This window comes from Mirounga angustirostris, unplaced genomic scaffold, assembly GCF_029215605.1.
Source record: "Mirounga angustirostris isolate CCGP_5_RB_7025 unplaced genomic scaffold, mMirAng1.0.hap1 SCAF_7, whole genome shotgun sequence".
Taxonomy (NCBI): domain Eukaryota; kingdom Metazoa; phylum Chordata; class Mammalia; order Carnivora; family Phocidae; genus Mirounga; species Mirounga angustirostris.
In genome coordinates, this window is record NW_026991715.1 from 133,676,665 (window position 1) to 133,691,276 (window position 14,612).

Sequence of the window (14,612 nt, forward strand, 5' to 3'; positions counted from 1 at the left end):
ATTTAGAACTGGAAAGATAGAAAGGTTAAGATACAGAATTGTAACATTAGTAATTTAAGTCTTTAAAAAATCTATTTATGGTAGCATATAAATTCAAGAAATGCTAATCTCAAGATAATAGCTCTATAGCAAATTTGTTCAATATCCATTTTGGACTGGTTGAGTAGAAAATAAAATTGAAGAAGGTATTTTCTGTGACCTTCAAAGACACATGAATTAATATTAACATAAATTTAGCAGTTAAATTAGGAGTGCCCACAGAAAAGCCTTGTGGTATCTATTATAAAGTTGTGTTTCCATTAAGTCTGAGGATTTCAGTGAGTCCTTGTTTTACTTAGAAAAAATAAAATAAATTATGTATGAGTAATGAAAATATTACAAGATAATTTGTACAGCTATATCATCAAAATGAAATACTTGAAAATGTAATTTCTTCTCTAAAGTCCATACCTGAAGTAAATTACCATAACTTGTGTATGCTTATCTGTGTTATGATATGCATGTAGGAAAAGTATTATCTACTGGATAAATTACCATTACTATGAAAAGATGATGATTTCTATATATTTTCAAGCACAAAAATATCATGTTAAATTTAAATTTATTGCCTTTTTTAGCCCCTAAAAATAATGTTTCTGTTTTATTAAATCATGCCAAGGATAAAATTTTTTTTTAAAATCCAGTATTGAAGACTCTGATTTGGGATTTCAATTAAGATAGAAAAGAAGTGATGTTTTTGCCCATTCCCCCAGGCTAAAATACACTGTGAATAAAGGAATGAAGGAAAAACAGAAAATAAAGCTACATATCCTATAAAACAAGAAAACACACAATTCTAACAGATTATATATGAAGAAGAACTGTTAAGAGATGTAAAATAAAAAACCAGACACAGGGAGATCATGCAGTGAGGAAGTATGTATGTGGAAATCTGGGCAAAAACAAAAACAGTAAAAGACAGATACAAATTAAAACCCACAAAAATTATACTATGAAACAGCTTAATGATGATTATAGATATTAATGATTTATTACATATTATATATAAATATGGTATATATAATTATTATCTGTCATAATCTATAACAGATATAAATTATAAACAATTTGGTGGAGTAGGAAGCTCTAAGAATCAGTTCCTCCACTTAAATAACTATTGAGCTAGCAAGAGCTGTCAGTATAAACTATTTCAGAAATTTGTTATCTTGTCAAACACTTGCAGTGTCTAGGGGAGTGCTTATTGAAGAAAGAAACTGGTGTATTTTGAATTTTGGTGTTTTACGTAGCATGGCCTAATTCTTAGCCTATGGCAGACCGTACTGGAGAGGGTTGTTTGCATTCTTCCATGTGGTACACTGGTGCCACAGTGAACATAAAGACCTTGTCCTCCAAAAATTTGGGTTGTGTGTTTTGACCAGTCTGAAGGTTCACAGGTATACAGGCTGAACATTGTTTCACCACACTGGGCTGAAATGACTTCTTGGAAGGCATCTATCAAAATAAAAAGGAAGAATAGTTTTTTATTTAGCTTTTATTATTGAATCCAGACATTTAAGGAGATGTCTCTGAGGTTACTGAGTGACCACCAAGTTAATGAAACAGAGATTTGAGTGACCACACAGAACAAGGAATACAGTCATTGCAAAAATAGTTTGGAAAGGTCACTAAACCAAGGTGAGCTGGATGACTGTAGCTCTCGAAAAACAACAGCAAACACTAGGGACAGAGAAAATCTGATTTCTAACATTACCAAATATAATTTTCAATATATTCAGTTATCAACAAATATAAAAAATTACAAAGCACACAAAGAAACACAAAAGAAAAAAAGAATGAAGAAAAATGACCAGAGTTGGGACCTATGGGACATCATCAAAGGTACCAACATACACATTATGTGAATTTCAGAAGAAGGTGGGGGAGAGGGGCAAGACATTTGAAACTCTCTGTTGACCATCAAAGCCAAAGAGTGTATCTTGAAAGTAGCAAGAGAGAAGTGATTCAATAAATACAGGATATTTTAGTCAGGTTTATCCAGGGGAAAAAAAAAAATTGGGATACAGGAGATGATATAGATATGGATATAGATATATGATATCTATCTATCTATCTATCTATCTATCTATCTATCTATATTGAGATCTTTTGGACATTTTTTGCAAGATGGGGGTGGAGGGTGCTGGCACATATGCAGGGCATGCTGGCAGGTTGGAAATTCAGGTAGAAGTTGATATTGCAGTCTTGAGTCACAATTCCAGAATGCAGAGATAAGACAAACAAGTATAGTCAACTGAATTTTTCCAAGGGGACCAAGTTATTCAATGGGAAAGAATAGTCTCTTAAATAAATAGTGCCAAAACTTGGTAACTACATGCAAAATAATGAAATTAGATCCCTACCTAAATGCATATACAAAGATTAACTCAAAACTGATTAACAGCCTAAATATAAGTTGTAAAACTATAAAACTCTTAGAAGAATACATAGGGGTAAATCTTCATGAGCTCTGATTTAGCAGTGGATTCTTGTATTTTACACCAAATTAAAAAAAAAAAAACTGATAAGTTGGATGGCATAAAAATTTCTAATTTTTGTGCATCAAAGAATATTAAGAAACAGAAAAGATAACATAGGGAATGGGAAAATCCTTATAAGTTATATATCTGATAAAAGTTTAACATAAAGAAGATATAAAGTATTATAAATTAACAAGACAACACAAATTAAAAGGTGCAAAAGACTTGAATAGACATTTCTTGAAGAAGATATACAAAAGACCACCAAATACATGAGAAGATGTTCAACGTCACTGGTCAAAAAGAAAATGCGGGTGCCTGGGTGGCTCAGTCGGTTAAGCAACTGCCTTCGGCTCAGGTCATGATCCTGGAGACCCTGGATCGAGTCCCGCATCGGGCTCCCTGCTCGGCAGGGAGTCTGCTTCTCCCTCTCCCACTCCCCCTGCTTGTGTTCCCTCTCTCACTGTGTCTTTCTCTGTCAAATAAATAAATAAAATCTTTAAAAAAAAAAATGCAAATCAAAACCACAATGAGATGCCACTTCACACCCACTGGAATGGCTAAAATACGAATAAAGAAAAATAGCAAATGGTGGTTTGTCTCCTCCCTTCATCCTCTCATTTGATTAATTAGACCAATCATTTTCAATCCTCATTCTGTTCCTATCCAGTTCTTACTCAAACCACAGATTTTCAGGCTCCAGTGACTGTGAACTGCACAGTCACCTGGTTGAAAAATGATGGGTCTAACTTTGGGCTTTATGGTCCTTGTATCTATGACCTCCATATCTGCTCAAGGCAACCTGTAGTCTGTATATAATCCAGCCACCCAACCACAAGAACTGTTAGCTCTCACTAACGTGCCCTCTCAAAAACATTAATCACCCACTGACAAGGTACCCATTTCATTACTGGCTTTTCTGAACAAATATTTCATCATCATGGGAGCCCATTCAATTCCTTCAATCATACAATGGCACAGAATCTACTTCATATGAGCAGCCACTGTGCTTCCTATGAATACCATCAACAAGTATCTCAGGAAAGAATTAGGCTATTACTCATCAGCAGAAGAGTTAGCAGGTACATGGACACCATTCTCAACATCCTGTGAAGAAATATGCTTTGATTTCACAAGTGCGTGTACTATGGTTCTAGAGTCCAGCAGAGAACCATCTCTTTGTGGCTCTTTCATTTTATAAACATGCTTGAGAGGTGGTAGTCAGGTTGTGGGAGATACTTGTTTGGGGTAAAAACATCAAGCAGCCTAAGCCTGGGAATGGCATGTTTAGGGAGTTCTTAGAAATACCCAGAAAAAGCAAATTTAATTTTGGTGCCATGGGAAGTTGAGTCTAGGTAGGAATTGTGAGGAATTCGAAGATTTTGTTATCAGGCAAAGAGAAGGATGGTTCAGCAATCATATTTTTCTTCAAAATATTCAACAGTAGTATGTGAATTTGATTTATCGTTATTGTATATAAACAACTATGTATTTTAAAAATCAGAATAAATCAAAATTTTAATTATTTTTTAAACTTAAAACTTTTTATAGAGTTGGAGTTGCCTCTAAACTGCATTAAATATCTACAATCTTTTGATAATTCGGTAAAGGATTATAGACACTAGGAAGGTACATTTAAAATAAGGGAGAGTGTATACTTTTTGGATACTAAACTTAGAGTGTAATTGAATGCACTTACATATTACCAACTTAGTTCTGAGGCCTGATTGTTCACAGGGCCTCCAACTTTCCACTCTATTTCAGGCAGTGAATGGAAAAACAGCATGAAAATGCAATGACTCTAAATTCTTTTACTTGGAACCATTTAAATAAGTGAAGGGATATTTACTCTAGCTCTTTCTATTACTGTATAAGGCATGCTTTTCATAGGGCATTGCAACTCACTCAAGTTAACTATAGAAACCATAAAATAAAGCTAACTTAGAAGACAGGAGGAAAAGAACTAAATCCTCTTCAAACTATCCTCCCGAGACAATGTTGAAAAGAGACCTAAGTTTAAACTGTGACACTAACACTTACTCTTTTTTAGAAAAATTTCCTACATCTCTAAATTTTGTCTTTAAACTGGCAGTATGACTCTTGCTGCACTGTATTATTCAGAGTTCTCCAGAGAAACAGAACCAACAGGGTATGTATACATACAGAGAGAAAAATGTATTTTAAGGAATTGGCTAACATGACTGTACAGGCTAACAAGTCCAAAATCTGCCAGGTGGGCTGGCAGGCTAGCAATGCAGGGAAAAGCTGATGTTGTAGTTTGATTCCAAGGGCAATCTGGATGCAGAAGTCTCTCTTTCTTGGGGGATCTCAATCTGTTTTCTGTTAAGGCTTTCAAATGATTGGATGAGGCCCACTCACGTTACGGAGGGTAGTCTGCTTTACTCAAAGTTGGCTGATTTAAATGCTAATCTCATGTAAAAAATACCTTCACAGAAACATCCAGACTGTATTTGACCAAATGTCTGGATGCCATGGCCCAATCAAGTTGACACATAAAATTAACTGTCACATATACCTAATAATAAAGTAAGGTGGACTAATGAATAACTGATTTTCTTCTCTGGACCTTTAGTTTGCAGAGCTTAAGGGATATACATAAACTTACAGGTGAACCAGCTAGTGTTGAGAGTGTCTTCAGTTGTATATGCTAAAAATAAGTCAGAGAACAGCACAAGACACCAATGGCAAGCATTTCTGTTGTAAAGCTAAAGAAAAAGGGGAAAAAATAAGAAATCACTGGAAAGAAAGAATTTTTCAAAGTATGGGAGGAAATATACCTATATTAGCAAATCAAATTAAGTCAAAAACTTTTGGTCTTGTTAGAGAAAGTATGTATTATCAGCTTGTATCTATCTTCCTTTTCATAATTCTATGTTATTTACATTTTCATAGCATACTTTCAAGCATTTTTTTATATATATATGAAGGATTGATATCAACTGAATTAAAACTTCAGTGGTTAGATACTTCTCTACTTTAATAACCATATCAGCTTTAAGCAGATGCTACCATCTGTTTTAAAGCCTCTAGGAAAATTTAAACTAAGTTTAAACTATAAACAGAGGATGACTTATTTCTCATTAAAGAGAGGGGGAAGCTGATGATGTAGGTAAAATCATTTAGAACAATTTGCCAATGTTCCTCCAATTAAAATACTGTCAATCAAAATTGGTTATAGAGATTCCACAATGTGAAAAATTTTACTTCATTTTATGCTCCCTCATTTGCAACCTTTTGCCTTTAGATCTGAATGTTCTCAAATCTTTCCTTTCCACATATTTATGTGCTACACAAAAGTGGGGCAGGGGGAGAGCGATAAAGATATGATATCCAATAAAGAGGAAATACAATCTGGAAAAGAAATGAGGGAAATAGCTTACAAAAAGGTAAGAGTATCTTGGAGAAATACGTAGAGATCAACCCATGCAGATAGAAAGACATAGAAATCTAGGAGAAACCAAAAAATAGAATATTTGATATAGACTATTTCATAGATGTTTCCAAATTCTGTCAAAGAACTAGAGATAAATTAGTGGAAAAAATATATGTATATGACCACATAGGGGAATGATTCATCTAAATCACTGTACAAGAAAATGAATGTGGTATTACTTCAGTTGGCAGTAAATAATGTTTAAACTTAAAATAAATAATAAATACCAATACAACCAAAAGCTGTCACTAAATTATATTGTGAAGATAGGAGAAAGTAAAATGTTTTTGTTTTTACTGAAACATGTAGAAGAGAGTAAAATTCAAATTGACTATTGGAGAGATACAACAGATAATGTATACAATAAAAGTAAAAATCAAGAAATAATTGTGTAAGTTAGTTAAAAGAAGGTAAATAGCAGAAGAGAAAGAGGTAGTGACATTAAAGGACACCTCCATTTCCTAACTCTAGTATCAGAGCTGTGAATTTTCTCTAATAAGCTCTAATATTTAATTTTAGTGGGAGACACCCAGCAGTTCCTGTTTGGAATGACAAATGGTGAGTGCTCTTCACTGAAGTCTTTTATTACCTTCAAATCTATCTAACTTGGCTTTGTTCTTCATGTTTATCCCACAATCTTAATGGCTAAGATTATATAAATTCTCCAGAATTTTGTCTGTATGTTACAGATAGACCGTGGTCTTACAGGTGAGTTACAATTGAAGCTTTTCCAGTAATTTGTCTTTTAATTAGCTTTTTGGTAATTAGAGGAACAGCCTGAGATTATTTCCAGAGGGGCTGCAAATCATTCTTCTTTACAGCAGATGTCCAGAGAAGAGGAAAGGAGGAACTTCAGATTGGAAAATTGTAACCTTCCCTTCTCTATCCTATCTGGTAATTTTATCTGGCTTCTTGTACTGAAAGTCAGTCAGATTTTGAACTCTATATTTTTCTGCAAATATATATATTAAATATAAAAATATTATAAATTTATACATATAAATATTAACTTATTTATATATAACATATAAAATACCCTTGAGTTATTAAGATTGTATAAGTTCATCTTTTTGAAGATATGACACTTCTTTTTAAAATGTTTAATGTTTAAGAATCAATTCTTCCCTGAAATGTATACAGAAGTTTTTTCTACAACAAAAGGTAAGGTACTCAACATTAGTCATCATCAGGGAAATACAAATCAAAACTACAATGAGATATCACCTCACACCTGTCAGAATGGCTGAAATTAACACAGGAAACAGGTGTTGGTGAGGATGTGGAGAAAGGGGAACCCTCGTGCATTGTAGGTGGGAATGCAAACTGGTGCAGCCACTGTGGAAAATAGTATAGAGGTTTCTCAGAAAGTTAAAAGTAGAGCTACCTTATAACCCAGCAGTTGCACTACTAGGTACTTACCCAAAGAATACAAAAATATTGATTTAAAGGGACACATGCACCCCAAATTTTATAGCAGCATTATCAACAATAGCCAAATTATGGAAAGAACCCAAATGTCCATCGACTGATGAATGGATAAAGAGGCGGTATGTGTGTGTACATATATATGTATACACAATGGAATATCACTCAGCCATAAAAAAAGAATGAAATCTTACCATTTGCAATGACATGGATAGAGCTAGAGAGTATTATGCTAAACGAAATAAGTCAGTCAGTGAAGGACAAATACCGTATGATTTCACTCATAGGTACAATTTAAGAAACAAAACAAATGAACATGGGGGTAAAAAAAAAAAAGAGAGAGAGAGGCAAACCAAGAAACAGACTCTTAACTATAGAGAACAAACTGATGGTTACCAGAGGGGAAGTGGGCAGGGGGATCGATTAAATGGGTGATGGGTATTAAGGAGAGCACTTGTGATAAGCACTGGGTATTATATATAAATGATGAATCACTAAATTCTACACCTGAAACTAATATTACACTATATGTTAATGAACCGGAATTTAAATAAAAACCTGGAAAGAAAAAAAAAAAGTAAGGTAGTTACTGATTTAAAACAACATTAAGAATGGTAGCCAACCATCAACAGTTGGCAGCATGTCCATTTCACTATGATGAATTTGAGCCATTTTCTTCCTTAGGGTTAATATTATTTTTACACAATTTAAGTTAAGAACCATAGACTATTTTCAACTTGACAAGTATCGGATTTTATTACCTGATACAATGTTTGTCCCCTGGATGGAGACAGAATTTTATCTTATTTATTTTATGGAAAGACTCTTGGCTCATCCTATCTGGAATGCAAAATTTCTTTTTTCTTCAAATTTCAGTGCGCCATAATAAACCACAGCATATTTCAAAATTACATATAGGTCAGCAAGTATAACAAGGGAAAATGGGAATGGGAAGAATGACCAAATGTTTTACCCACCATGTTTCAACAAAATAATTACATTCTCACAAAGGAAGCCTCACATTTTTACTTAATAACCTATCAGAGCACTGAATTTACTCACAATCTTATCAGGCTGACCATGCTAGAATTTTTATAAAATTCTTGGCTAAACAGCAGAAGAGCATTCTTTCTCCATGCCAGGCACTATATTCAATGATTCATTTTATCATTCAAAGATTCAGACATCAACAAGACAAACACAATTTTTATGATTTGTATTAAAAATTATTTTCCCTTTTATTGTTTTACTCAAGATAGTGCTTCCTGGGATTTCTGGTCATTATATTTCTTTCCTTTAATTCTTTCACATATCTGAGCAGTGACGATCCTTCCCATTAACAGTTGCAGACAGGGCGCCTGGGTGGCTCAGTCGGTTAAGCGGCTGCCTTCGGCTCAGGTCATGATCCCAGGGTCCTGGGATCGAGTCCCGCATCGGGCTCCGTGCTCAGTGGGGAGCCTGCTTCTCCCTCTCCCACTCCCCCTGCTTGTGTTCCCTCTCTCACTGTGTCCCTCTCTGTCAAATAAATAAATAAAATCTTAAAAAAAAAAAAACCAAAAAACAGTTGCAGACAAACAGGGATTCATTCCTTGTGATATTCCATGGACAAGTCCTCTCTACGTTGGTTGTTAAAAGTGAAACAACCACTGAGATTAATATTTTTAAGAAAAAAAATAGGTTTATTAGATTGACATAAAACAGTAACACTCCATTAGAATACCATGTGTGTAGGAGATATTAAATAGCGTATTTTCCCATCTAGCTATCTTTTCCTCCTATTCTTGTCTGACACTCATTTGTTCAGTCTGCTTCTGCTTTCCAGTATGTCTGTCCCTGAAAACAGGCTGAGTCAAAAGAAAACTAGTTAATCTAAGCAACCCCTAACATAGCCTTTTTGTAACTCAGTGTTGAAATAAATGTGAATTATGGTGAAATAAATGTGAATCATTTAACTTAAAATGATTATAAACATGTAGGAAGTATCTTTTTGATTGGCAAGAAAGACATGTTAAGAACTGTCAAGTGTATGTGGAATACATATAGAAAAAATATATAATGATATAATTTATATATAAATATATACTTAACCAGGAATAGGCCTGCACAAGCCATGTCTTAAGTAAATGGAGTTTGGACTCCAAAATGGACATCTCAATGACATAGGCATATATGCTGAGAGGAATGAAAGAAGTATAGCCCTATTTTTGCTAAGTGTATATATAAAAACACTCTATGTATTAATCAAGGATTTGCTTCTAGCTGCTTGATATATGCCTAGACCAGTTTGACTGGATAATGGAGATAGCATCGTGAAAAACTCTTGGTAGAACTATTCCAGAACTCTTAACATATCCCAATAAGTACCAGTAGGTCTGAAAATACATCTTACCACTTGCAGTTTAATCACCATACAGATATCTGGCCTACTACTTTGGACACTCACGGTTTGTATCCACGGACACATTCTTCAGGAATTTCTTCCTTCCATAAAACTGGAAACTCAAACATTCTTGAGCTAACTACCATAAATATTTAACTGAGAATTATAAGCTCTTATGAAAAAGCACACTATTGGGCTTTTACATTTTTTCAGGTTTATTGAGATATAGTGTAAGTTTAAGGTGTACAATGAGTTGATTTGATGTGTTTTATATTATCAACTGCTTTTTAAAAATTGGTTTTGGAACACTTCTGGATTTTAAAAATTTAGGCAGTGTTATATGCACAGAACATGCATAATTCAGTGAAAGTAACACAGCTGAGCCATGAGGTTTTTCTTTTTTGGCTTAAAAGTAAAATTTTCATTGGGAAATGGTCACATAAATATAAGAAATATTAGAGTAAAAACTGCCAAATAAGAACTATAAACTCTATCACCACTAACAAACTATTCTGAAAATTGAGCAATATCTGGAAAATCAAATTGTAATTAGATCAAGGTTAGCTTGATACATGACTACTGCATATTCCTAATTATTCAATATATAAGAATTTATTAATTCCTAAATAACTGATTAATCAAACCTTAATTAATCGATTTATTTTTTTTAAGATTTTTATTTATATATTTGAGAGAGAGAGAGAGAGAAATCACGAGCAGGGGGAGGGGCAGAGGGAGAAGGAGAAGCAGGTTCCCTGTTCAGCAGGGAGCCCAACATGGGGCTCCATCCCAGGACCCTGGGATCATGACCTGAGCTGAAGGTAGACCCTTAACTGACTGAGCCACGCAGGCACCCCTAATTAATCAATTTATTGATATCGCATCAATAAATTAAACTTTAAACTTTCTCAACTCTTTTCTTGTTTTCGAGAGGGAGAGAAAGAGGGGGGCAGAGAATCTCAAGCAGGCTCCATGCCCAGCACAGAGCCCCACACAGGGCTCCATCTCACAACCCTAAGATCATGACCTGAGCTGAAATAGAGTTGGTCCCTTAACTGACTGAGCCACCCAGGAGCCCTGAAAGGTTCTGAACTCTTGAATTCCCTTTTTTCTTTGCAGTCATGTAATTTAAGAAATTTTAAAATGTGATGTTGAATTTAAGTATCTTGAATTACAAGTGATAACTGACTTCCTAACTGTCATGCAAGATAAGTCCATTCTACGTCACTACTTGCATGCGGTAGCACTGTTGGTAAATTCCACATTGTCACATATCATGGGTTAAGAAACTGGTTCACTTAGAGAAGGAGAAAAATCACAGAGCCAGTTCAAAAAGTAAAAGACGCAGGTTCCCAACTCTCCCATTGTTTGCATAAAGATAAGTCAGGGTTGAGGTAATTTGTTATATAGTAAGTGTATATACATGATTTAGTAAATGAACTGTCTTCCACATTACTACAATTGTATATTCTACTAACACAAGTATAAAAGTGGCTTTATCCATGAAAGGTTCTACTAGATGACCTGGTACCAGCTTCTAGATTCAGGTACCAGCAATTCACAAGAGTTGTCTGGCATCAGCTGTTTCCCACATCCTGGAAGTCTTGGGGGCCACCGGATATTGTAGCCCCCCTACCAGAATGTGGAAGCCACAGGACACAGGGGAAACAGAGGTTACATGCATGCTCTCTGACTATAAGAAGTCTAAGGCAAGTTCCCTTCAACTAATATTGTCCAGACAACCCAGATCAAGCACACAGAGCTACTTTTGGATAACCTGCTTTCTGAAATCAAGTAACATCACTATTAATGGTGACATATCTAAAATACAACGTTCTGTTATGAAAGCACTCCAGTTACTACTACGTGTAACAAACCACCCCAAACTTAGCATCATAAACTGACATTTGATTATTCTTATGAATTCTATGGCCAGGAATTTAGAGTAATGTGTTTCTACACTGTGACTTATCACCATGGCACTAGAATTATCTGGAATTGCCTTTAATCATATGTCTGAAATTGCATATGTGCTGGAATCTGCAACCTCAATTAAGCTGTCAATCCTAATAACCACACCTAGCTATTCCACGTGAGCTTTGTGCACAGGATAGTTTAAGTTTTCTCGCACAACTGCATCTAGGTTCAAAGAATAAGCATCCTAAGAAAGAAAGGTGAAAACTTCATGACATTTTTATAATATAGTCTCAGAATTCAAAAACATCACTTTTGCCATATTCTATTGATCAAAACAGACCCACTGGGCTTGTGGGAGAGTGAAATCAAGGTGATTCTCATGATAGAAGAGTGTGGAAGTTCTAGAAGAGCTAAAGGATTTGGGGATATTGTTTTGGCATCTTTGGGAAATGTAATATGCCACAGAGAGTTAGATGCCTTTATATCATACAATTATGCTCAATTATCATAAAGACATTTGAATTTACCATTTCCAACCTTTAATCAAGTTTATTTTGTTTTTGCCTGGAAAGCATTATTGTCACATAGGTAAAAGAAACTTAAAAGAGACCACTGCAGAAAAGCAAAATGACTGGATTCTGAAAGTGCTAAGCAAAGTATATTCTGTATTTGTCCACTGACCAACAAATACTGAAACAAACCTAAAACAGGTATTAAACCCAGGTTAAGAGAAACTTCCTTCCCTTCCTAATTTTCTTTCTTTTTTTTTTTTTCTGTTTCTTTTTGTGCATATATATTCATCAGCCTTTGACTTTGGAGTTGTTTTTGGACCTCTAGAAAAACTCACGAGAAACTTTATAAGGAACAGGTATTTTGTCATCTGGGATTTTGTGTTGTGCTTGTTTTTTCTTAGCACTTAATCTTTAGTGCTTGGGTTTTGAAGAAAACAAAGCCATCAGAATATTTCTTATGGGAGTTAATTATGTAAGATTTGTTCTACTTAGTAAGAAGGTAGCAAATAAATATGTGTCTGATGAATGTATTCTCTAGATTTCCTTTCATATTGCTTGACTCAAATCAATTGGGAGGAAGGCAAACAATGATTGATTCTATTTGAACAGATCACAGAATTTAGTACATAAAGGTAGAAAAGCATAACAAAGTCTAATAATATTTAAACATAATATATAAACATTATTAAATATTATTATTGAATTTATTAACAGATCACTTTACATGATAGTTATACTGTAGAGGTTTGGTGTAGCATTCTAGATATTGTTGTTTATACTTCTAATCAAAATAAATTATCAGATTTCATCTGATATGCCTGATAAGGCATTCCTATGTGCCAAGATTTGACTATCGTTCATGGAGACGAACCATGAGAGACTGTAGACTCTGAGAAACAAACAGGGATTTAGAGGGGAGGGGGGTGGGGGGAAGGGTTATCCCAGTGATGGGTATTAAGGAGGGCACTTGCTGCATGGAGCACTGGGTGTTATATGCAAACAATGAATCATGGAACACTACATCAAAAACCAATGATGTATTATATGGTGACAAACATAACATAATAAAATTAAATTAAATTAAAAAAAAAAAAAGACCTACACCCATGCCAATGGATGCAACCTGACCTCCTGGTTTTAACTTCCTGTAGTTATGCCAGACTCTACTTTCAGATGGCATGCATCCATTATTGTGTAATTGTAGCTTAATTAAGATTGATTTATGACTCTATTGCTCTAATTAGATATTTTGATATCACTGTTATCTCACTGCGGATTATGACAGAGATATGTCTTATTAATAAAGTATGCTCTATTCTGATCCCAATTTAGCCCACTGTTAATTTTGGTTTGAATCTTTGAACACCCTAATAGTACATATAATTCCATATGAAAAAGGGTCTTCCATTTAGGAAGAAAAAAAAAAATTCTCTCGCATTTTCGATTCCCACAATATCTTTCAAGGAATAGGTATAATTCCTATAAGGGCTTTGGGAAATAAGGCATTCCTATGTGCCAAGATTTGACTATCATTCATCAAAATTAAAAGAAATACACAAAACTAACTAGGAAGAAATGAAATACTGAATAGATTTTATAATGTTGCCTAAATTTACCAAAGAATCGTTAACTATTTTCTGTTAACTTGTAGTTGTAATGTGGTACATAGCTTACCTAGATTACCAAAGATAAAGCCAAACTATTTGATTAGAAAATTTAAATCATCATCAGAAAAAAAAACGTAGTTTAAACTAACAAGACATTATTATTACAACCGTCTGAAGTTCTATTAAAAGCAAGATTCCACAAAGTATCTGACATCTACACACACCCCAAAGGATTTAACTACATAACCCATTGCTGAAATGAATGAATACACCTACCTAAGGGTCAACATTTTTCAGATATGTGAATTTAAGTGTTCTCATTCACATTCATAGTTACTCATGGTGATATGGAAGAACACATATGACAATGCAGCTCTGATCCTTAAATCATTCCTATTAAGTACTGATTTTTTTTCCTGTTTCTAAATCAAACCTTTTCTTGTATCATAATCCTAGTCCATTAATATACTGACATATGTTTAGATTACATATCTCACCCTAATTGCTATAAACTGTATCACTTACTTATTTCCCTTCCATTTCCAATGGAACCATGTAGTTTATGTTTTACCTTATGCTAACTCCCTCTTGCTGATTTCTCAGGATCCCATCTTCCCTAACTTCAACCAATTCTGTTGTCTCCAGTGATCATTTCTAAGGACTTAATGATTGTATTGAATTTTTCCACCTCTCAGAAACATTTAGTGGGCTTTTTATACTATATTAAAGAAAAAAATCCTACTCTCCTTACCAACTCTAGTGCAACATAGAGTTGCATATAAAAGATACAGCCTCTGTATT

General features: G+C 34.3%; 1 long non-coding RNA gene across 1 annotated transcript in view; it reads right to left on the reverse strand.

Annotated features, from left to right (window-relative positions):
• Positions 1–570: 570 nt before the first annotated feature.
• Positions 571–14,612, reverse strand: part of LOC123853524 (uncharacterized) — a 33,133-nt gene continuing 19,091 nt past the window's right edge. Inside the window, exon 3 of the long non-coding RNA XR_006793160.3 lies at positions 571–1,491. This is a non-coding gene — a long non-coding RNA (uncharacterized LOC123853524). The remainder of the gene's footprint in view (positions 1,492–14,612) is intronic.